At 51.8% G+C, this 24,493-nt stretch overlaps 1 long non-coding RNA gene across 2 annotated transcripts; it reads right to left on the bottom strand.

The window, feature by feature from the left end:
* Window positions 1-401: 401 nt before the first annotated feature.
* Window positions 402-17,850, bottom strand: LOC113877589. Of its 2 annotated transcripts, none has more exons than XR_003506773.1 (3): window positions 17,078-17,850; window positions 2,016-2,141; window positions 402-759 (listed from the first exon to the last, which is right to left on the bottom strand). It is a non-coding gene; the product is annotated as an uncharacterized LOC113877589 (long non-coding RNA). The 2 variants fall into 2 exon arrangements; XR_003506772.1 differs by lacking the exon at window positions 17,078-17,850 and adding an exon at window positions 16,544-17,064.
* Between the last annotated feature and the right edge of the window lie 6,643 nt (window positions 17,851-24,493).

The raw sequence follows: 24,493 nt of genomic DNA, 5'->3' as shown, positions 1-24,493 counted from the left end.
ATATTTCTCCCAGCCTCAGAAAATACTAAACAGAGTTACATTCTCACGGAGCAAAGGTGCAGTGGGTCACAACAAAGAAAGAACCAGTTAGCTCAAAGGTCTGATGTGGGTAATTCCAAGGCTGCTGCTTGTTTTTCTTACATTCCAACTACGTTAACCAATCACTCCCAGGTGCACAGTGGATAAGGGATATGGGCACTCGGCAGCAAGCACTGGCCCGATAATGAAGCCCTTTACCAGTACTATCTATTCTAATAATTGTTCACCCCTTAAAGGACTCTATGCTCATTAGGACTTTTAGAATGTTTTGGCTTCCCGTGCCTTTCAAGGTTGGGGAGTTGTGAACAATCATGTGTGTTAATTGCAAGAGTATGGATAAACCTGTCAGGCAAGCTAGAATGCCAACAGAGGGGTTAAAATAGAAATATTCCTTTTGTGTCCAAGAGACTTCTTAACTAAAGCCCTAAGTTGACTTTTTGCAGAGAAAGGTGATCGGGGATGACCTCCTGTTAATGTCAGAAGAGTTGGTGAAAGGCACAAAATAGTAAGGCAGACAGATTCTGGTTTTGGGGTAGATGCTCCAGCAGGTTCAGGGGGTCCCTTGAGGCCCGATCCGCCTTTGCCTGTCAGGTCTCTTCCGCATGACCTTTGTCATGGATGGGGTCTCCCATGGAGGCTCCCGGCATCATTCCATAGTTGTTGGGCATGGAGTATCAGCCACCCAGTTGTCATTTCCTCGTTGGATTTTCACTGCCTCAGCTGATAAAGGGTTCAAAAAAGCATTCAGAGACTAAAAGAATGTGGGGATTGTTTGCTACTAAAGGAGCAGATGGGATTCCCTGGTGGCTCAGGTGGTAAAGACTCTGCCTGCAATGTAGGAGACTCAGTTTCCCTCCCTGGGTCGGGAAGAACCCCTGGAAGAGGGAATGGCAATCCACTCCAGTATTCTTGCCTGGAGAAGTCTGTGGGCAGAGAAGCCTGGCAGGCGACAGTCCATGGGGTCACTAAGAGTTGGACATGACTGAGCGACTCACACACACACAGAGGAACATGTGGACCCGCAACCAATGAAGTGGTCTTGGGCCTGAAATAGTCATCCCTCCTGCACGTCTCTGGCTTGCACTCTGCTGGGGGGAGGGGAGGTGGGTGGGGAAGGCACTTGTCGGGAGCAGGAGGTCATCCTGTCTCAGAAGCCAGACTAGGGACTAGGCAGGGGCCTTGACAGAATGGCCAGCCCTCGGAGCAGCCCAGCCTCCTGCCTCCTTGTCCCTGTGAGGGCTATCCTGCGAAAAGCTGAGACGTCTGGGAGGCAGGCAAGATCTTAGTTTTTTGTATGTCTTGTTTTTAGCCAGCTTTTTCATTCTCTTTTTCAGTTTCATCAAAAGCCTCTTTAGTTCCCGTTTGCTTTCTGCCATAAGGGTAATGTCATCTGCATATCTGAGATTATTGATACTTCTCCCCGGAAATCTTGATTTCGGCTTGTGCTTCAACCAGCCCAGCATTTTGCTCTATGTACTCTGCGTATAAGTTAAATAAGCAGGGTGACAATATACAGCCTTGACGTACTCCTTTCCCAATTTGGAACCAGTCTGTTGTTTCATGTCTGGCTCTAACTGGACAGGCCTTCTAGGCAGCTGCTATCGGGGGTGGTCGGGGGAGGCGGAATACCATTCTGAACTGGGGCCCAAGTTGGCAGGTGTGAGTCAGCATGCCTGGGGGCCCTGGTCTGAGGGTCTGCTCAGGGTGAGGGAGACTCATATGCGGGTGATCCCCGGGCACATATACACCTGACCAGGTCTCCTCTCAGCTGCCCATGCCCTCTGCTGGAAGAGGGGCCTCCTGGTGATGGTCTGCGGTGGGGGATCCGTGGAAACAGGGGCCTCCAGCCCTACCCTGTGTTCCTGCCTGGAGAATCCCAGGGACGGGGGAGCCTGGAGGGCTGCTGTCTATGGGGTCGCACAGAGTCGGACACAACTGAAGCGACTTAGCAGCAGCAGCAGCAGCAGCAGACCTACCCTGGCAGCCTGTGCAGGGGGCCTGTGCCACATGGTCATTCAGGGGTCCAGGCAGCCAGAGGCCCCTCCAACTGGTGACACTGTCATCGTCAGAATCACACTTGGGCCTGAAGGAGTCTTTTGGGCCTAGAAAAGAAAACAACAGTCTCAAAGGCCCTTGCTGAATCATCTAACTTCAGAGAAAACAAACAGAACTTTAGGTCCCGCCCTGATGCTCCAGGCCAGTTGCATCTATCTGGGACTTATCACCCCCTGTCCAGAGACCTTCCACCCCCTACACCTGCCCAGAAGACTTATCACCCCCTGCCCAACTACAAATGCCATCTCAACTAAAGAATACCCAAAACATCCCGCCTGATTAACGTTTCCCTTATCGCTTCCACAAACCTCCCTACAAATATGGGGCCTCCCTGGTCCCTCTGGCTCTCAGCCTGGTGCTTAGGCCAACTGTCGCCCCTCCGTGCCTGAATGAAGGTAACCTACTTCTGTTGAGCTCGTCTTTCCTCTCTCTGCCTCGGCCTGAACTATACCTTACGTTCTTGGTGCCGAAACCTGGAAGGGGCGAGGCACTCGGCTCACTCCCTCTCACTCTCCCTCATTCTCATGTTTTCCCTTTTCCGGGAATCCGGGAGGGCGAACATCCTCCGAGCTCACTTTTCTGCCAGGGCTCAAGTTCCCCTCCGGGACACTAGTGCCTTCGTGAGGGGTTCAAGCCTTGGCCTAAGGCTTTATTGGTGCTTTGCGTACCCCCAGGCCTCGGCTCTACCCCCTTTCCCTCTCTCTCTCTCTCTCTGGTGACCTCCGGAATAGGGAACTCCTGCCATTCACCTGCTCTACATGCAACACTCCATTCAAGCCGGCCCTAGATTAAGGTAAGATCCGGACGATGTTCAGGAGGCGCCCTAGATCTCAGTCCTCTCCGGGTCCCGGGGACCCCCAGCCCAGGGGCAGTCTGTAGACGACAGTGGGGGACGCTCCACCTCGACACAGAGCTCTCTTCTCATAACTCGTATTGTGACTACCGGGTGAGAATCAAGCTCTCAATAGAAGCCTCTGCTTGCCTTTCAATTATGGGGTCTGGCCAATCCGTCCCAAAAGATTCCCCTCTGACCTGTGTTCTCAAAAATCTCAAACCACTGTCACTCACTAAACTCAAAGCTAACCATTTAAAACAACTCTGTACACAGACTTGGCCTCAATACCAATTAGACAATCAAGACCGCTGGCCTGAAGTCAGCACATTTGACTTGAACATTCTTCAAAATCTCACCGACTTCCTTAAACAGAATGGCAAGTGGTCGGAGGTCCCATATGCCCAAGCCTTTTGGGCCCTTTGGAGCAGGCCCTCCCTATGCAAGGTCTGCTCCACCCACGAAGTCCTTCTGTGCACCTTGTCTCCCAAGCAAAAGGGCTCTTCCTCAACTAACCGCAGACCGTGACCTTCCGAGCCCCTTCTCTACCCACCACCTGCCAACTCTCCTTCCCCTACATCCAACTCTCCTACTGGCCCAGAAACCTCTCCTGACTCGCCCTCAACCCCAGTACCCCATCTCCCCTCCCCCCTCCCCCCTTGCTTCCCCCCCCCGCCACACGGTCATGTACCCAACACGATCCCCTGAGAGAGGTGGCAGGACCAGAGGGCCCCACCTGAGTCCACGTGCCATTTTCATTGTCAGATATGAGCCAGATAGAAGAAAAGTTAGGATCGTTTTCTGAAAATCCTACCAGATCCAGCAATGAATTCCTGAGACTCTCCCAGGCCTATAACCTCACATGGAGTGGCGTCTATTATATCCTAAATGCCACTCTCACCCCTGATGAAAAAGACCATATCTGGCAAGCAGCAAAAGCCCATGCTGATCATTTACATAACCAAGATCGGGAGAGCCCAGGTGCTGATGAGGCGGTGCCTCCGTTAGATCCCCACTGGACTTACCAGCCTGGTGACCCAGGTATCAGGAGAATCATATGATTACCTGCATTCTAGAAGGGATGCAGGAAAATACTCATATCCATGTCAATTATGATAAAGTCAGGGAAATCACCCAAGGGGAAGACGAAAATCCAGCCTTATTCTCGGCCCGCCTCACAGAGGCAGTCCAGAAGTATACCAACCTAGATATCACCACCCCTGCTGGCTTACTCTACCTTCACATTCAATTCATCAGCCAGTCCGCCCCTGACATCAGACGCAAGCTTCGACAACTAGAAAACGGCCCTGAGACCCCCCAAAGAGACCTTCTAGAAGTAGGCTTCAAGGTGTTCAATAATAGAGAGGAGGAGGCTAAGAGAGAAAAGGAACGTGAGAGAAAAGCTAAATATGCTTTTGGCAGCAGCAATTAAGGGAAGAGATCAGCCTGGCCCAAGTCATCCCAGAACGGGATTTAAGACCCCCCATCCCCGGACCCTGCTTCCGATGCAACGAGTTCAGGACACCGGGCAAAGGCATGCCCACACCCACGGCCCGCCAAAAGCATGCCCAACCTGTGGCCAATGGGGACACTGGAAGATGGAGTGTCCGCAGGGATGCCCTGGCGGCTCTGGGGAAATCCCCACTTCTCCCCAGAACCCCAGCCCAACCCTACGAGAGTTGTTCCAATGATGGAGCCCAGGTTCCAACCCCCCGGCCCGTGTCCCAAACATGAGCTCGGAACTTAGGGTGGATGGGGTAGTGGCTGGAAAAAAGACCTCTTTTATAGTAGACACAGGAGCCACTTTCTCTCTCTTAACTTCCTACTCTGGCCCAACTCAAGACTCAGAACTCACAATCAAGGGGGTCTCTGGAATTCCCCTAAGGCCAAAAATCAGCCCTCTATTACTCTGTCAATTTGGAAAATCGACCCTTATACACTCATTCCTCATAATGCCTCAGTGCCCGATGGCACTCCTAGGGAGAGGTTTGTTATCCAAATTGGGGGTCTTTATGACCATACCCTTCTCGATACAGTCTCTATATTCTGCATGCAGATGGCACCTGGACGGTCCCTATCCCTCACCCTGACCTTCCTTTGGATCTACCCACCTCAGAACCCCAAGTCTGGGACACTGTTCATCTATCCATAGCCAAACATCATCCCCCAGTCCACATTACCCTAAAAGACCCCTTGACTATAATCACCCAACAACAGTACTCTCTCACCCCGGAGGCCCACAAGGGACTTAAGCCTATCGTAGACCGTCTTCTTCAAGCCTCTATCCTAATTCCTACCCATTCACCACACAACACCCCTACTCTGGCAGTAAGGAAGGGACCAGGATCTGCGAAAGTCATTGAGGCCATCACATCGACATTCCCAGTAGTCACTAACCCTTATACCCTTTGTCTACCATACCCCCGACTGCACCCACTTCACGGTATTAGATCTCAAAGAGCCTTTTTCACCATCCTGCTCCACCCCGTCTCCCAACCCCTTTTCACCTTCACCTGGCAAGATCCAGAGACTCACGTTTCCCAACAACTAACATGGACAGTTCTCCCCCGGGGGTTCAGAGACACTCCCCCCTTTTTTGGACAGGCTTTACAAAAGGACCTACAGACACTCGACCTAGCCCCTAGTCATCTCCTGCAATACGTAGATGACCTCCTCCTTTGCAGCCCAACCCAAAAACTCTGCCTCCAACATACTGCCAAACTCCTTGGGGCCCTGGGATCCTGGGGTTTTCGGGTATCCCAATCTAAGGCCCATATAGCCCAGACAAAGATCACCTACATGGGGCTCTCCATATCCCATCAACAAAGAACGATTCCCCCAGATAGAATCCAGGCCTTGATTAACTGTCCACTTCCAAAACCAAAAAGGGAGCTCCTGTCTATCCTCGGCCTCAACTTTTTCCATATCTGGATCCCTAACTTCCCCCTCATTGCAAAGCCGTTCTATAAGGCAACTAAGGGATGTCTGGATGAGCCCCTCTTTAACCCCTCCTTGCTGGCCAATCCTCTTCGCCAGCTCACCCAGAGCCTCCTCCGAGTGCCAACTCTCCACCTGCCAGATCATACCAGACCATTCTTTCTCTTTGCACACTCCAACCAAGGACAGGCCCTGGGACTTCTGTGTCAGCGGGCCGGAGACACCTGGGCTCCCATAGCCTATCTGTCAAAACAGCTTGACATGGTGACCAAGGGCTGGCCTCCCTGTATACAGACCATGGCTGCTATCGCAGCCCTCGTACCCAAAGCAAATAAACCCTCTAGGCATGCCCCTTTAGCAGTCTGTTCTCCACACACCTTCGGAGACTTACTATCACATCCGGCTTTCCTCTCCCTTCCCGCTTCCAGGGTACAGGTCCTACATACTTTTCTCCTCGACCCTCAGCTCTCATTCTCCCCCTGCTCTCCCCTTAACCCCGCCAGCTTATTACCCACGTCCTCTACAACAGACTCCCTCCTACATAGCTGCAGCCTAACAGTAGATCTTACCCAAAACCCCTTCCAGCGTTTAACAGATCAGCCCATCCTAGACCCAGACACCCCACACTGGTTCGTTGATGGCAGCTCTCAAAAATCCCCACCCTTTGCAGCAGAATACGCCATCATCCAGGGGACCTTTGTCACAATCACTTAACCCAGACAACTGAAGCTTCACCTCTGCCACCTCACACCACCTCCCAACAGGCAGAACTGATAGCTCTCACCAGAGCTTTGAGTGTGTGTGTGAAGTCGCTCAGTCCTGTCCAACACTTTGCAACCCCGTGGACTGTAGCCCACCAGGCTCCTCTGTCCATGGGATTCTCCAAGCAAGAATACTGGAGTGGGTTGCCATTTCCTTCTCCAGGGGATCTTCCCAACCCAGGGATTGAACCCTGGTCTCCTGCATTGCAGGCAGACACTTTATTCTCTGAGCCAACAGGGAAGCCTTTAACTGGGAAGCCACCAGAGCTTTAACTCTGGCTAAAAATCTAAGGGTTAACATCCACACAGACTCCAAATATGCCTATAACGTACTTCACTCAAACATCCTAATATGGAGGGAAAGAGGTTTCCTAACCCAAAAGGGACCCCCCATTATTAATTCAGACCTGATCCACAAACTCCTAGAGGCAGCACTCTTAGCAAACAAAGCCGCCATCCTCCACTGTAGGGGCATCAAAAGGGAAGTGTCGTATCAGCTACAACAACGCTGCAGACCAGAAGGAAAGGAGACAGCCCTGTCCCATCCTTCCCTCCAGTCCCCTGTCATCCTAGCTCTGACTCCACCCGACCCTCCCTCCACCACAGAAATCCTCTCTTATCTACACTCACTTTTTCCTCCCTCATCCAAGACACTCCGACAGTTCCTCCGTAACCACTTCCCCATATCCAATGCTGACCAACAATATTTAGATAACCTTACCTGCTCCTGTCAAACATGTCAACGTACTAACCCCAATTCCAACCTTAAACTGACATCCTTTCCAACCCATCAGATGCGAGGCAGCCTCCCAACACAGGATTGGCAGATAGACTTTACTCATATGCCCCCGGTCCGGAGAGTCAGATACCTCCTGGACCTTGTGGACACCTTTTTGGGATGGGTAGAAGCATTCCCCACCAGAAACACAAGAGCCCACACCGGGGCCCAAATCCTCCTCACAAAAATTATCCCCAGGTTTGGCCTGCCTTCATCCCTACAGTCTGATAATGGCCCAGAATTTATGTCCAAGGTCACCCAACAACTTGTCCAATTCTTACAGATACCCTGGAAATTTCACATTCCATACAGTCCCCAGTCCTCAGGAAAGGTAGAAAGGATGAATAGAAAAATCAAAGAAACCCTTACCAAACTAACCCTCGAAGTACATCTGGATTGGACTAAACTTGTGCCAAGTGTTCTCCTCTGAATATGGGCTTTGTCCAGAAAGCCCCTGGGGCTGAGCCCCTTTGAGGAGATGTGTGGAAGGCCCATGCTCCCTCCTGGACGCTGCCCTGAACCTCCTCCCATACCAAGCTTCTTACACTCCCCTCTGCTGGCAGAACTCCGCAATGGCCTCTGGAAATACTTCAACCACAATTTGCCTGCCCCTGACCCGCAAGCCTCCCTGCCTCCTTTACAAACTGGGGACATGGTCTGTCTGTCTGATAATCCCCAGGGTGACCTAACCCCAAAGTGTCAGGGACCATTCAAAATCATCCTCCACACCTCAACTACAGATAAACTCGAGAAGGTCACCTCCTGGGTACACCCATCTCGCCTAAAACGGGTCACCTCCGATCCTGCGCTGCCCTCCTTAAATGACACCTATCGGGTCTCCCTCACAGAACCCACCTCCTTAAAATTCACCCGGCGACAACCTCTGTCAACCATCCAAGAAGGCACTGAATGACCTGGACTCTCCTCAACCTACAGCTGTTCCTGACCCAAATACTACAAGACCTCTGGACCAGCGCCCCGACAGGAACCTCCTCCAAAGACTTGACTACACTGGTGTCTCAACTGTGGCTCCAGGGAACCTTCTGCAACCTGACTCCAGACGAAACTGATTTCTTTACTCTCATTCTCTACATCATTCTACATCCTAATGAACACTGTTCCTCCTCAGATTCAAACCACCACCAACTTGGGGCCTTTCCCCCTCGCCCTGACTGGCCTCTCCCTGTCTCTCTAACTATAACAGCACTCTTAAGCTTAATCCTTGCTATAGGCCAGGTAACTGTCTCCCCTCAGGACTGGCCACCTAGCCTTCGTCTTTCCGTGGGTATCGCCTACGTTGCTAGCTGTGTTCTACTCCAAGGGTGCTATTTCCTCTGCACTGTCTAACTAACAGCCCATGACTCCTCTGTTCCTCATCCTTGCTGCACTACCCAGCCTTCTGGCTACTCCCTGCCCCTGCTCTGACATTTATTCCTATGTACATTCCTCATGTTATAATACAGCTCCAAAACCATGCACCATGAACCTCAGGGGCGGGAAGTCCAAATCCCTACTCACTGTTCAAGTACAACAGAGAGGGAGTTTCGTGAGTACTTGCCATAAGCCAAATAGAAGAAACGTATGTTTCTATCCCATTACTCACTGCGGGTATTTAGATGGGGGCGGGGTACTAGATCAAAATCGGGAAAAGAAACAAGAACAAGTCATCAAGAACATAATTTCCAGGTTACAGGCGACCCCTGAGCCTTATAAATGCCCAGACCTCCTTTCCCAATTATGGCCTGTCCTAAAAACCTTCCTCTGGCAACCAACACCTTACCCGCCTTCTCAACTCTTCCTTCCAATTCTTCCAGTACACACAACACACATCCCAGTCTTAGATATGCATGTCACTGTTTCCCTCACCATCATAACAATTCCTTTACCTTCAACCTGGCTTTTACAGGCCAACTATACCTCCCCTTCCCAAAAAAAGCTACACAACTCATTGGGCCAGTCTCTGACAATGTCCTTCTCTCAGCCTCTTCAAACCTAACCTGTATCAACTAGTCTAGTCCCAACTACACTGGTCTTAGAAACTCTGCTCCCTCCTTCTGTTCCACTTGGGTTCTCTGCTAAGTCTGCTATGTCACTTCAGTTGTGTCCGATTCTGTGCAACCCCATAGACCGCAGCCCACCAGCTTCCCCCGTCCCTGGGATTCTCCAGGCAAGAACACTGGAGTGGGTCTCCATTTCCTTCTCCAATGAATGTAAGTGAAAAGTGAAAGTTACTTGCTCAGTTGTGTCCGACTCTTAGCGACCCCATGGACTGCAGCCTACTAGGCTCCTCCATCCATGGGATTTTCCAGGCAAGAGTATGGAGTGGGGTGCCATTGTCTTCTCTGGAACAGCACAAACAATTGCACCAATCCAGGAATCCTCACTCTCTGCAGGACCTGCACATATTCGTGTCTCCCGTTGGACCCCCTGGACCTTGCATCTTGGTCTTCCTGACCCTGGGCCTAACATTCCTCAAAGAAGAAGAGGTAGAACAAGAGTCTCCCCACAAGGGGAACTTTCCCACAGGAAAAGACGAGCCGTCATAGCCCCCTCCTGATTGGGACTGGCAGAGCAGCAGCTCTAGGCACCGGATTGGAGGCAGCTCGACCTCTGCCCAATTCTACTACAAGCTGTCCCAAGAACTTAATGAAGACATGGAGCAGGGAGTGGAGTCCTTCCTTTCAATCCAAAGACAAATTAACTCATTAGTTTCTGTGGCCCTCCAAAATAGGCGAGCCCTGGACCTTCTCACCACAGAAAAGGGAGGGACCTGCCTTTTCCTAGGAGAAGTGTGCTGCTATTTTGTTAATGAAACGGGCATAGTCCAGGGCAGAGTCAAAGAACTTAGAGACAGAATTGAACGCCGCAGAAAAGAGTTACAGTCCTTTACAGTCCCCGAAAGCAGTTCCCTTGGTTGCTCCCTCCTGGGACCACTGGTACTTATCATTCTATTCCTCTTATTTGGACCCTGTTTCTTCAATCTCTTTCAAAGCTTTCTCCAAGAACGGATTCGGGCCATCTCTCGAGATCAGGTCAACACCATTTTTCTTCTCGAGAGCCTCACCCCAAGCTCAGAAAAAGGAGACCCTGGGCCCTAGGACGATCCTCCATTCCAGACCCAACTCGTTGCCCCTATCCAGCAAGAAGTAGCCAGAGAGATACGGCACCCTTTTTCCCATTTTTTTAAATGATTTCGGGTCTGGAACGAAGGAGTCTTTTGGGCCTAGAAAGGAAAACAAGAGTCTCAAAGGCCCTTGCTGAATCATCTAACTTCAGGGAAAACAAAACAGAACTTTAGGTCCCCCCCTGATGCTCCAGGCTGGTTGCATCTATCTGGGACTTATCACCCCTGTCCAGAAACCTTCCACCCCCTACACCTGCCCAGAAGACTTATCACCCCCTGCCCAACTACAATGCCATCTCAACTAAAAACTACCCAAAACATCCCGCCTGATTACCGTTTCCCTTATCACCTCCACAAACCTCCCTATAAATACGGAGCCTCCCTGATCCCTCTCCAAGCTCAGCCTGGTCATTAGGCTGACTGTCGCCCCTCCTTGCCTGAATAAAAGTAACCTGATGCTGTGAAAGTGCTGCACTCAATATGCCAGCAAATTTGGAAAACGCAGCAGTGGCCACAGGACTGGAAAAGGTCAGTTTGCATTCCAATCCCAAAGAAAGGCAATGCCAAAGAATGCTCAAACTACCGCACAATTGCACTCATCTCACAGGCTAGTAAAGTAACACTCAAAATTCTCCAAGCCGGGCTTCAGCAATATGTGAACCGTGAACTTCCTGATGTTCAAGTTGGTTTTAGAAAAGGCAGAGGAACCAGAGATCAAATGCCAACAGCCGCTGGATCATGGAAAAAGCAAGAGAGTTCCAGAAAAACATCTATTTCTGCTTTATTGACTATGCCAAAGCCTTTGACTGCGTGGATCACAATAGACTGTGGAAAATTCTGAAAGAGATGGGAATACCAGACCACCTGACTTGCCTCTTGAGAAATCTGTATGCAGGTCAGGAAGCAGCAGTTAGAACTGAACATGGAACAACAGACTGGTTCCAAATAGGACAAGGAGTACATCAAGGCTGTATATTGTCACCCTGCTTATTTAACTGATATGCAGAGTACATCATGAGAAACGCTGGACTGGAAGAAACACAAGCTGGAATCAAGATTGCCGGGAGAAATATCAATAACCTCAGATATGCAGATGACACCACCCTTATGGCAGAAAGTGAAGAGGAACTAAAAAGCCTCTTGATGAAAGTGGAAGTGGAGAGTGAAAAAGTTGGCTTAAAGCTCAACATTCAGGAAACGAAGATCATGGCATCCGGTCCCATCGCTTCATGGGAAATAGATGTAGAAACAGTGGAAACAGTGTCAGACTTTATTTTTTGGGCTCAAAAATCACTGCAGATGGTGACTGCACCCATGAAATTAAAAGACGCTTACTCCTTGGAAGGAAATTTATGACCAACCTAGATAGCATATTCAAAAGCAGAGACATTACTTTGCCAACAAAGTCCATCTAGTCAAGGCTATGGTTTTTCCTGTGGTCATGTATGGGTGTGAGAGTTGGACTGTGAAGAAGGCTGAGCGCCGAAGAATTGATGCTTTTGAACTGTGGTGTTGGAGAAGACTCTTGACAGTCTCTTGGACTGCAAGGAGATCCAACCAGTCCATTCTAAAGGAGATCAGTCCTGGGTGTTCTTTGGAAGAACCGATGCTAAAGCTGAAACTCTAGTACTTTGGCCGCCTCATGGTAAGAGTTGACTCATTGGAAAAGACTCTGATGCTGGGAGGGATTGGGGGCAGGAGGAGAAAGGGAGACAGAGGATGAGATGGTTGGATGGCATCACTGACTCGATGGACGTGAGTCTGAGTAAACTCCGGGACTTGGTGATGGACAGGGAGGCCTGGTGTGCTGCGATTCATGGGGTCACAAAGAGTTGGACACGACTGAGTGACTGAACTGACCTGAACTGAATGTCTGTTGAGGTCGTCTTTCCTTTTTCTGCCTTGGCCTGAACTATGCCTTACAGGGCCTGCCCTGGCTGCACGTGTCGCTGTCATGTTGCAGGGCAGTTCACGGAAGATAGGGAGCGCCCTGGGTCACTTTTGCCCCGTGTCTCTTCCAACCCAGATCTACAGCTTTTTCTCAAAACAGACTTCAACACAACTTGCATGAATCTTTTTCTTTTTTGTCTTTTGTTTAGTCTTTACTTAGATAGCTTTGAGGCTCTGCAGAGCAACTTGACCTTGGAGCTCAGTGTGGCTGGAGGTTGCCCCAAAGCACCCAGTGCTGTCCTGCTGGGCTCACCGTGCACTTCCGTTAGCCCACCTGGCCCATGACGGTGGCCACTGCCCTCGGGCTCGACTTGACCCACAACCGGGCGCTCTCACAAACACGGGCTCACGTAGGCTCACATGGTGTATGCCATGGAGCCACAGGGCTGGGAGCGATCCCTGCTATCCTGGAGTCAGACAATGAATAAAGCTCCAAGACAGGTTTAGAGTTAAAATTGTTAGGAGAACTATAGAATTTAATTTTAGAATTAAGCACTGCTGCAGAAGAGAGGGCAGTCCACCGCTCATAAACACACAGGAGACCACATCAGATCTCAGGACCGTGCCTGCTGTGATTGACCCTGTCTCCTGCCTGTGCATCCCTGGAGCACCTGGTCACACGTGGCTTTGTTTTTCAGGTCTGGACAGCGGCGATGCTGTGTGCTGCTCACCAGCTGCTGCTGCTCCTGGACCACACGGGGGGAGGTGTCCAGGAGCCATGCCACATGCTGGCCCACACCTCACAAACCTGGTGGCCACAGACTTGTTTCAGATGGATCCAACCCCACTCCACAGGTAGGTCTATGGCCAGCCCTCCCAGGGGCAAAACCTTCCCCTGTGGCTGGAACCCAGAGGGAGAGGGGCCCCCAGCTTCAAGGGCTGATCAGTGGCCAGAGCTCTATCACCCTGCAGGACACACAGTCAGGGCAGACCACAGCACAGCACTCGGGAATCAAGGCCAGAGACGCCCAGAGGACTCACGTTTTTCTTTCATTAGAGCTAAAGCCTTCTGACTTTCTGATTCGTGTTTGAGGGGCTTCAGGTTAACCTGTCCTCATGGTGGAAAAGTGAGATTTGGGTTTCTATTTCAGTTCTGAGTCCCAGTGGTTGGAGGGATGGAAGATACTGGAGCCTCAGGACACACAAAAGGAAACCAGAGCTGGAGGAATGGGCCCCCACCTGTTGGCCAGGGAAAAGGGGTCGTCAGGGCTGAGGCCCCTCTGTGAGGTCTCCTGTGATTCCTCGGGCTGGCTGCTGCCACCGTCCTGCCCTGGCCATCAACTCACAACCTTTCTTCATCTCGCTCTCCTCCTAGAACTCATCCATCCGACATCTGATGCACTTTCCCTGCCAGGTTTTATTTTGGGACACTCCTTTGACCAGTTTCCTTAGGGGAGCCTAGAAAGCACACCTTTACCCCCAGGGCGAGGGCATGATGAACCTGTAAGTCGCTGAGCCACCCGGCAGAAGGCACAAATGGCACAGGTGTGGAAGGGTTTCCAGAGACAGGGAGGCCTTAGGATGAGTGTCTAAAAAAATCCACCGTGATCCACCAGGATATATTGGGATCACGATACATTGGAGTGTCAAGATCACAGTGAAGAAATGTGGAGCTTGGCAACCTATTGCGAAAGCAGCAAGTTCCTCCTCCTCCTTCAAACACAAGTGACCAGAATCAGAGCAGCAGCTAGCCTGGACTCTTTTTGCCATTTCCACCCTGTCTCTCCTGTTTCCTCCAGCCGTGGCTTGGAAGCCAAGCCTGGTGGGAGGGGGAGCAGCAATGGCTTTAATTAGTGAGTGATTCTATTACCTCCTGCACCGCATTCCTGGTCCTCTCGGTATTGGTTTCCTAACACCTGGGCAATGAGCTTCCTTGTCTCATTTGCCTGTAGCTTAGATTGGAGACCACGTACATGGTTTAATAGCTTCTTTCTTAGCAATTTTCCTAACTATATGCTAAGTTGCTTCAGTCGTGTCCGGCTCTGTGTGACCCCATAGACGGCAGCCCACCAGGCTCCGCCGTCCCTGGGATTAACCAGGCAAGAATACTGGAGTGGGTTGCCATTTCCTTCTCCAATGCATGAAAGAGAAAAGTGAAAGTGAAGTCGCTCAGTCGTGCCGACTTAGCGACCCCATGGACTGCAGCCTACCAGGCTCCTCTGTCCATGGATTTTCCAGGCAAGAGTACTGGAGTAGAGTGCCATTGCCTTCTCCTTCCTAATTATAAGACTGTTGCAAAAGGGGAAACATCTTCTACGACCCACAAATCCAATTACCCTAAGCCATTGATATAAATGACTTTTAAACTTCGATTCCTGAGAGAATGGCATTTAAATTGACAGAGAATTCCTGCGTCGTCTGGGTCTGAGTATGTGAGTACGTTTTAGCCCAAAAGTCCAGAGAGTCCAACATCCACAATCTTGCTTTCCAAAAAGAGCCAGAATTTGCAGCTTTAACCAAGGGCCGTGCGTGGGTTGGCTGGCACAAGTCATGTTTCCTCCTCCCCAGGCAGGCCCCATCCCTCCACAGGGAAGCGTGTCACTCTGCCCCATTACTCGATCTGTTCGAAAACTTGGGTGTAAAGAGATTGTGTTTTAGAGTGTGACCTCCATCCACCAGGCCAATTACCCAGCCCACTCCCAAGTCATCACTATGGTGACCTCCTTTCTACTGTGGCAAAGACGAGCCGGGGTACTGAAGACTGTGCTTCTAGAAGCTGGAGTGTTCCAAGGACTTGCTCCTACAATTTCTCTTTCTGCAGAATCAGGAAAGAATGAAAAGGAATTGCCACCAAATCCCAAGTAGCATAGTCCACCAAAAGAGCGCACACCAGCCACTGCCTCTACTGAGGGTTTGAGAAAGCACCTTTAAGAATCTCCAGCATCAGGATTATGGCACATACACCTTCTTAGCCCCTTCATGGATCCCAGCCCTGTCGTGGTGAAGGGGCTTGTGTAACTCAGTGAAGCTGTGAGTCATGCCACCTGGGGCCACCCAAGAGAGACAGGACATAGTGAAGGGTTCTGACAAAATTGGTCCACTGGAGGAGGAAATGGAAACTCCTCCCAGTATTCTTAGCATGAGAACCCCATGAACAGTATGCAAAGGCAAAAAGTATGATACCCAATGAGCGCCCCACCCCACCCCGCCCCCAGATCAGAAGGTGTCCAATATGATACTGGGCAAGAGCAGGACCAGCAGAGGGCAATTACTAACAGCTCCAGAAAGAATGAAGAGACTGAGCCAAAGCAGAAACGATGCTCAGTCGTGGATGTTTCTGGTGGCGACCGGAAAGCTGGAGCAGAGAGTGTCATTTTCAGGGCAAGATGCCCAGGGTGTGAACCAGTCAACACCAGACCCTGAACAGGCTGCAGAGGTTTCTCCACATGAGAGTGACCTTTGGCTGAGGATTCGGGGCCTTGGACTCTGACACGGCACCTTCTGTTTCTCCAGTTCTCAGGGGGCCTGACCCAGGCTGGAGTCCACTGAGAGGCCACACCCAGCTGTGGGGGCCCTGAGCCCCACCAGTCTGGCATGAACTCGGCTGTTTTGAAGTTTCTCAGCACTGACCTCGCAGTGTCTCAGAGTTGGATGCCCTGTGGTAAGTACACACATGTCCTATGCGGCCTGGCAAGGGATGAACCCCAGAGAAGCATGACTGTTCCTGGAGTCTTAGTACAAAGATGAGCTCCAGGACCCAATTTGGAAACCATCCCCCGCCGCAGTATCACTTTTCCCGGCATTGCAGGAAACGTTCATGGGCACCAATTCTGCCAGGACAGTCAGTTGAGATTGCAGAGAATCTAAATTGTCACAGAAAGAGGTAAAACAGTCCTCAAGGATGGTGCCGCATCACATCTGGCTGGGTGACCTTGGAGCCATCCCCGCCCCTCACCATTTTGCTGATTTACTTTTGTTTTTGGTTCGAAGGATTCATTAACAACAGAAACCACTTCTCACACAATAAACATTTTCAATATTTACTAGAAGATTATTTGGCTTAATTTCAATATACAGCCCTTAAAAGAAGAGAAATAGAAACAATAGAGAAAAGTAACAGCACATACATCACCACATGGGGCCGACCAACATCCAGACGTAAACAGAGCTGGAAGGTCCCTTGGTAACAGCATATGGAGTCCCAGTTGGGAAAAGGTCCGCATCACCCAGGTGAGACTTCAAATTGCAGTTTTGGAGGCTCCCGCTTGGAATCCCAGGGTGCAGCTGATACCATCATCCGTGGGTGTGCAACAATGCAGCACTGGTTTTCCTTCATCTTTTACATTGTTGTTTGTTTCACCTTGTGAGTCAGGAGATTTTCCAGACCCCAGGGAGTTGGCCAGAACTCCAGGGGCTCAAGAAAATCCAAGCCCCGTTCCCTTTCTTATCCAAAGTGCCACTTGACTTGCTGGTAACAATTTGTGTGTTTGCAAGTATGCACATAGTCCAGGCAAGATCAGAAGTCAGTCAGAGACCTTCTCTCCAGCTTCTGAAACCTGAACAAGACTTCCTTCTTCTTAATTTCCCTAACACCGCCCCCCGCCCCTTTGCTGTCCAACCAGCACAGTGACACAGCATCCACACACCCACACCCCACTCACAGGCTTGTGCATGGCCTGGGGTTTCCATCTGCAGGGGAAGGCTGAATGGGTCGCCCCTTTGCCCTTCTTGATGCTTCTCCGTGTCTCTGCTTCACCCAGACTGTGGACATAGGCTACAGACTGGCTGAGAATGTTACAGTTGTGTGTTTTCTTATTTCCACAGAAGTTCATGTTCATTTTAGAAGCCTTAGAAAACACAGATAAGCAGAAAATCCTTCCCAAAAGTGGCCTTGGCCAACATCGGGTTCTCAGTCCTCTAAGTGTGTGGTTCCTGCCTTTGGGGTCCAGCCCTCTGCATCTCAAGGTCCTGTGGTTATTAATCAGGTCTTCTATTGACTTGCAGTCACTACACCTGGCCAAGGCACGAGGGATCCAGGAACCATGGTACCTGCTCCAAGGGCCCTGGGAACACACCTAACACCAGGGGCACATGCATGCACACTTAGACACTGCACACCCGCACTCACAGACATGACACACCTGCACACTCACAGCAGCTCTGTGGGGCTGCTGATGCAGCAGAGCTGGCCTGGGGATGGCTTCCACATGTTCGCAACCCACCAGACAGGGCTCTGCCGGGGGAGAACAATGGATGCTGAGGATGCAGCATCCTGATTCCACAGATCAGAAAACAGAGGCCACACAGATAAGAGTCGGGAGTTCTCAGCGTTTCCAAGGACAGGCTCTTAGTTTTGGTTCTGATGAGAGCCAGGCCGGCATTGGGCTGGGGCTCCTTTCTGGAGGCTGCGGTTTGGGGTGGGGACACACCAGTCCATGCAGCCTGAAGTCACCACCAGGGGATGCCATTGGCAAACAGTAAGTCAGTACCAGAGTCCCAGGGCTCGAGTGGATGCTGCCGCCCCAGGGCTGCTCCTCCGTGTTGTTGGGATCCCCAGGAACTTGAGGGGCCTGCCACAGGCCAGTGGGGCAGGCCGAGGGTTCCTGGAATCCCTCAGCTTCCATAATCCTCCCACCACCCAAAGATGTATGGGTGTGATTCAGTCTTGTGTTTACATGCTGGTTTTGTCTAGTCGTGGGTCTTTAAACAAAAGTGCAACGCACAGCAGGAACAGGGGCATAAAGTAGGAGGCGTGGCTATGCCTCCGTGGGACAGTTTGTGTATCTGTCAATGTCCCCTCATGGCACACTCCCCTGATATCCCCTCAGAGAATCCTCTCACGGTTCCCCTCAAGTCACCACATGGCTGTTCCCCTTGATACTCTCCTCATGGCTTCTCCTCAGGTTGTTCCCTCCTGGCTTCCCCGGATGATGTTTCTTTCCTCTCGTGGTCTCCTCCTTACTACCCCCCCGTGGCGTCCCTGATCCTGTTCCCCTCATAGTGTACCCAACGGTTTCCCCCATGGCGGCTCCTCATGATGTTCCCTTCACGGCTGCCCTCATGGTGTCCTCTCGTGACATCCCCTCATGATGTTTCCCTCATGGTGTCTCCTTGTGGCATCCTCTCATGATTATCCCTTCATAGTGTCTCCTCTTTGGGTCCCCTCATGATTCCCTTCAGGATGTCCCCTCATGGCATCCCGCAGCGTGTCCAGCAGCAGGGTCCGTGGCGGTGACGAGAGCTGCCCACATACGTCCTGCGGTTTCTCCAGTGCAGGCCCGTCTACAGCCTGTGGGCAGGACCGTCACGGAGTGCAGCTGAGTGAGTGTGACCTGTGCCTGTGTCGAATGTCTGAACTTCCCTGGGTTTTCTCTGACTTCAAAACAAATAAACTGAAATAAACCTTAGAAATGGTTTTAAACTGAAAACACGTGTTATTCATCAAGCTCCTCAACCATTCACTCAGATGACAGCCAGTGACGAGCCCGGTCTCCATGAGGGCAGGCCGCCAATCACTGAGGCCGCATTGGTATGGTTTGCCCAGAATGTTTAATCCTCAGCCTTTTCTATTAGCTTCCTGGAATGTGTGTTTTGAAGGAGATGCTCTTTTTACAGGTGGTGAGAGAAAAAAAGAAAGTCTCCCAGAAGCACCCAGGTTTACGTCTTTGGTGTTTGGTGTATTTAAGCGAAGGTCTGTGGCTAATGGATTCCATATCCGCGGGGCCCCCTCTCCGTTTCTCAGGTGGGGCCAGAGTTGGAGGTTTCACCAGATCAGCATCCCTCAGGCCTTTAGGATCAGAGATTTCCTTAATCCATTCACCCCAGAAGCATGAATCCTAAGTCCCCGTCGGTGGCCTAGTAGGCAGGGGCGGGGAGCTGGGCCCAGGTCACAGGGCTCAGGCCCTCTCTGTGCCTCACGGGAACCAGGGGAACCCCAGTCTGGTTCACAGGGCAGCATCCGTTCCTGCAGGTGGTGGCAGGGGGACCCGCGGAGACCTGAAAGCCAGGGTGGAAGGTGTGCCTCCCCCCACCTGCACACTGGGGAGGCAGCGGATGCGAGTCAGCGGGAATCTGTGCAGAGGAGTGCTGCTGCCTTCCCTCCCTGGGAACCTTCCAGCAGGGGAGCCTGTGGCCCCAACTCCAGAGGCACCCCGACTTCCACATGTCTCTAGGCAGCAGGGCGGGGAGCACTGACAGGGCCACGCCCAGGGGCACACTGGGCTGCTGGCAGAGGTCACGGCCTGACTCTTGCTGAAGTGACAAGACTGAGCTTTCTGCCAGTGGTGGGAGCAGGGAGCCATCGATGGCAAACAACTCTCAGTGACAGTGCTGACAGGCGCCCAGCCCCTTCCGCCCCCTCACTTGCCACCCCCCACCCAGCCTGCAGTGACCCTGCCTGCCTGAGGCACCCGTGAGACAAGGGGCGTGACCCCACAGCCTCTCTCTTCCTACATGGGGAGATGGGCAGGCTCAGCATGAACTGGGAGGGCAGGTGGTCTGAAACCAGAATGCTTTGCAAGAATAGGTGGCTTTCACCCATGATGGGGAGATGGACATTTTGCTATATCTGGTTTCAGCTGCCAGCTGCCCACATAGACTTTACGAAGGAGAAAAAAAAAATCGCTACGTTCCAGGGAAATAAATGGGTTAAACCCAGTTGGTCTGTGTGGCCATGGGATGTGGCTGGGAAACCCAAACACTGGAGGAGGGTCAGCCAGATGCAAAGGCATGTTCGAGGGTCACTCTGTGGCTTCCCTGGAGGCTCAGATGGGAAAAAATCCATCTGACAGAGAACTTCCCTCCCACTTATAGGTATTTGTGTCCCTTTCTCCTGATGCTGCAGTGGGCCCCATGTCTCAGTCTCTGGGCCACTCACCATTGTTCCTCTCCAGGCCCAAGGCCTCATTCATTGTTAATGGCTACCGGGGCTGTTGTGGAGAGGTCAGTCCTTCCCAGCCTGGGGTGTTGTAGGAAGGCCAGGACAATGGTGACCACGTGGGCCTCAGTCTGTAGTTGTGGGACCCTGGGTTGAGGGGCTGGAAGCGTGGCAGCTCTCCCAGGGCCGAGGCTCCCACAGCAGCCAGCTTCTCCCCAGGCGTTCTGGGCCCACTGGTGCTGGCATCCCCTCCTTGTTTGGAGGACTGTGGCCTGGAGGCTGAGTCCCCTCCTCTGTCTTCCTCTTGGCCCAGGGTGAATAAAAGAGGATGGTAAATCTCCTCTTAAGCAGGACTGAGTCTGGGGTGTCCATGGGTCTTTGGATCTTAACGTGGTTACATCAGTCAGGCATCTGTAGGGCACAGTCCGGTGTGTTCTTCAGGCTGAGCACCCACTGACCATAAGTTGGGCATGCCCTCCTTGTAGAGCCCAGAGCTGACCCCACAACAATGTGGTGAGGCAGGGCTGGAAAGTTCCACTGTGGGGTAGAGGCTTGGGGTGGTCTCAGCTCTGATGGTCGAGAGACCCTCGGGGAAGCTTCAGGGTGTGGGGCTGAGGTGGGTCTTTGACCTGGGATCTGTGCTGCCCTGCAAGGATCTGGGCCCCATCACTCCTGCTGTATAGGAATAACCATCCACTCTCGGAATCTAGAAGTTGTGTGTAGGGGGTTTGAGCTGGAACACAGGGTGGACACCATCTCCTGGATACATCCTATCCAGTGGGCCGAGGTGGTTTTACTATGTGGTTCTGACAACCAGGCCTTAGAGGCTCCCAAGGCCTGGAGCATCGCATATGATGTAAAACTTGGTGAAGATGTATAACCGCAGTGATCCGGACCCCTGTCTCTCTCCAGTCTGCTTGTGTGTCAGGTGGCCTCAGTCTGGCCCAGAGTATCTCTGAGGCCTGGCTCAGAGGAAATTGACCTGACAAAACATTTAGTTGATTTGATAGGTCTATTGATGGGTGTGCCAGTGTCTCTAAGATCAATGAAGGTCTTGCTATCTATCTGGGAGAGGAATGGTGAGCTGAGGTTGAAAACGTATGTGCTTAGTCACTTCAGTCGTGTCTGATGTCTGACTCTTTGTGACCCCGTGGACCGTAGCCCACCAGGTTCCTCTGTCCATGGAATTCCCCAGGCAAGAATACTGGAGTGGATTGCCATGTTCTCCTCCAGGGGATTTTCCTGACTCAGGGATCGAACTCACATCTCCTACAGCTCCTGCGTTGCAGGAGGGTTCTTTACTGCTGAGGGACCGGGGAAGCCCAAGGGTGAATGGTACTCCCCCAAATTCGTATCCACCCGGACCTGTGAATGGAACCTTATTTGGAGTCAGGGTCTTTGCAGATGTAGTCAAGACAAAACCATCCTGTCTGGCCTTAATCCCGAAACAACTAATGTCCTTATAAGGAGAGACGATTTTGGATACTGGGAGAAGGCCACGTGGTGACGGGGCAGAGAGTGTAGAGATGTGGCCACAAGCCCAGGAAGCACGCATCGCCAGCACCACCAGGAGCTGGAAGAAGCCTGGGGCAGGTTCTCCCTCGGAGCCTCCAGGAAGCACCGACCCAACGCTGGTTTTGAACTTCTGGCCTCCAGAGTTGTGAAAAAATTAATTGCTGTTGTTTTAAACCACTACATTTGCAATTCATTCTGGCCTCCAGATACAGATTTCTTCCCTACCCGCCCCCTGCTTTGGGCGGGCTCTCTGGCTTCATGACAGGAAGCTGTGAGATGTGTGGTTCAAGGGGTGGACGAAAGGGACCCGTGTCCTTCGGTGCCTGGCAGCGTCAGCTGAGGTGTATAAGATGTGAGATTGTTGGCAGAGGCCGTGGTACTCGTCCTTGCTGGTCAACACACATTTCACTTCCGGGAGTGCTCTCCACGATGCAGTCAGACACAATTATACCTGCACCAACCCCACCCTCACCCCCACCCCCTGCTGCCCATCTTTCTTTCTGTGTGAGACTTTTCAAAACTAGAATTTTCTGAAATTCCTGTGTTTGTAGGGAGCCAAGGCATTTGTTTCACACCCCAGCAGGCCAAGCACATCCTGGTCCATCATAAACGTCTTGTTCCAGCCAGGCTTGTGCTTTCATAAGAATGACATTTCTCTGTGCTCTTTTGTGGTCATCTGAAGAGGCCACCAAAGAGGAGACAGTGAAATTACGCATTCAAAAAAAAAAAAGAATTGTCTGTGGTGTCAGTTAATTTTAAAATATTGTTACTTCCTGGATATTTCGGATGCTTTATAAAATGTGTGATTTCTTTTCTCATTCCAAATAAGCATTTGCTTCTGTCCCAGGACTTGTACTGGTGATTTTGTGTTAATTTCCTTAGAGAGCCCCTCTTGGTGTGGATGAGCTCCAGGTTGGAGCGAGCCTTCCTGCCACACTCTAGGGTGAGCCTGGGGAGGAGCTGGGGCCAGCCACATGGCCTTCAGGTTGAGTCCCTGTTAGAGACCCCTCCAGATCATCCAGGATAACTCACAAGCCTCCCCTGCCCCGCTCAGAAGCTTAGGGCTGACTTTCTCACAGGAGTGTCTAGTTAGGATAACACTGGTAGTCCCGTGATCCTGCCCCTCTGCCCCACTTGCACACCAGGGAGAGGAGAAAGGAGGGCAAGAATGGGCAGGGGCAGGACCAGGAAAACAAGGGGGTCCCCAGGTGAGGATGGGGGTCAGGTTCTAGATGCGCTGGTCTTCTGGTTCACTTTCTGCTGGGACTTGATTTATGTCCAGAAACTTGGAGTATCAAGTCAGTCACCACTGCAGCCTGGGGGCTGGGTGTGGTTGTAGGGAAAGGCCCAGGGCATGTGCCCAGGTTGTGGCTGCCCGAGTGGCTCATGATTCTCTTTCCTGTGGGTGCGAGGGCTGGAACTGCTCAGCTGGGCTACCATCCAGTATGTTGGTGCACCAGGGTCCTGGTGAGCAGCCCTCAGGGCAGAGGGACACCCATGCCTGGATCCTGACCCTGAGGGCTCAGAGGTTCTTGAAGAGGAGACAGACTCTGGGCAACCAGGAAGAGGAAGACGTTTCTCTGTCCTGGCAGCCTTGGGGTAGAGGGCCAAGCTTCCAGTGTTGGCCCAAAGCCACTTGTGCGTGTGCCGGGTGTGTGCGCATGGCTCATGCATGGCCACACAGCCCTATTAGATTTCCTCCCAGGAAACCCCCTCCTCTGACTGGAGGCTCCTATGCTCATGGTTTGGGTTCTGCGGTGGGGTTTGGGGTGGGGGCAGATTAGGTTTGCTGGGTGGCCGCCCCAGGCAGGAGCTGTCCACCTACCTACAGACACTTTTTGCACAAGGGGGTATCTATTTCAGGGGCAGAACCTTACCAAAGGCCCAGAGGATCTTAGCAAAACTGTTGGCAGGTAGCAATAAAAGCATCAGTGTTGTCAACCTGCCTTTGTTCATCACCAGCACTCCCTGGGCGCCCACGTGTGCCAGGGCCAGTGCCAAGGGCAGAGAGTGAGACGAACGAGAGGCCCGTGGCCTGGAGACGACTCCAGGGAAGGACGAGCAGACCTGCGGCAGGACACACAGCAACTGCTGGGAGAGGGGCGCCGAACCTCAGGGGCCACAGGAGTAAAGGACAGGAGGTGAGAGAGGGTCAGGTGGCATATCTGGGAACAGGGTTCCAAGCAGAGGCATCAGCACACGCATGGTCCCCAGGGCCAGAGAATGCCTGGGGTTTCTGAGGGCCTGAAAGAGGGCCAGTGTGGCTGAGGAGGAGCAAGGAGGGCCTGGGGGGAAGGGTCTTTAGGGCACTGCAAGGACTCAGAGCTAAACTTCCTTTAGAGAAATCCTTGAACGTACAGATAAGCAACAAGTCAAAAATTAAAATTAGTCAAAGACCCAGACACATTATTTCTTTCTAGGTTTCCTGCCTTGGGTGTGAAGGGGCTGAATGACTTAATGTGAGCCCGTCCCACCATAATAGCAATATTAAAATGACCTTTATTAAATGACTTTCAAAGCATCAACACCTTTGGACTGTTTTAGGCCAAATGGAACAGATTTCCACGGCCCCCAAAGCATGGCGGTCCCACGTGCCGTGCCCACTGTGTCTGAGGGGCCTGGCCCAGGGGGTGGAAGAAACCCAGCATTTCTGGCACGAACCTCTCTTTAACCTGGGAGATGCAAA

Source organism: Bos indicus x Bos taurus, chromosome 19, assembly GCF_003369695.1.
Source record: "Bos indicus x Bos taurus breed Angus x Brahman F1 hybrid chromosome 19, Bos_hybrid_MaternalHap_v2.0, whole genome shotgun sequence".
NCBI classification, from domain to species: Eukaryota; Metazoa; Chordata; class Mammalia; order Artiodactyla; family Bovidae; genus Bos; species Bos indicus x Bos taurus.
This window is presented reverse-complemented; position numbering and strand designations above follow the sequence as displayed.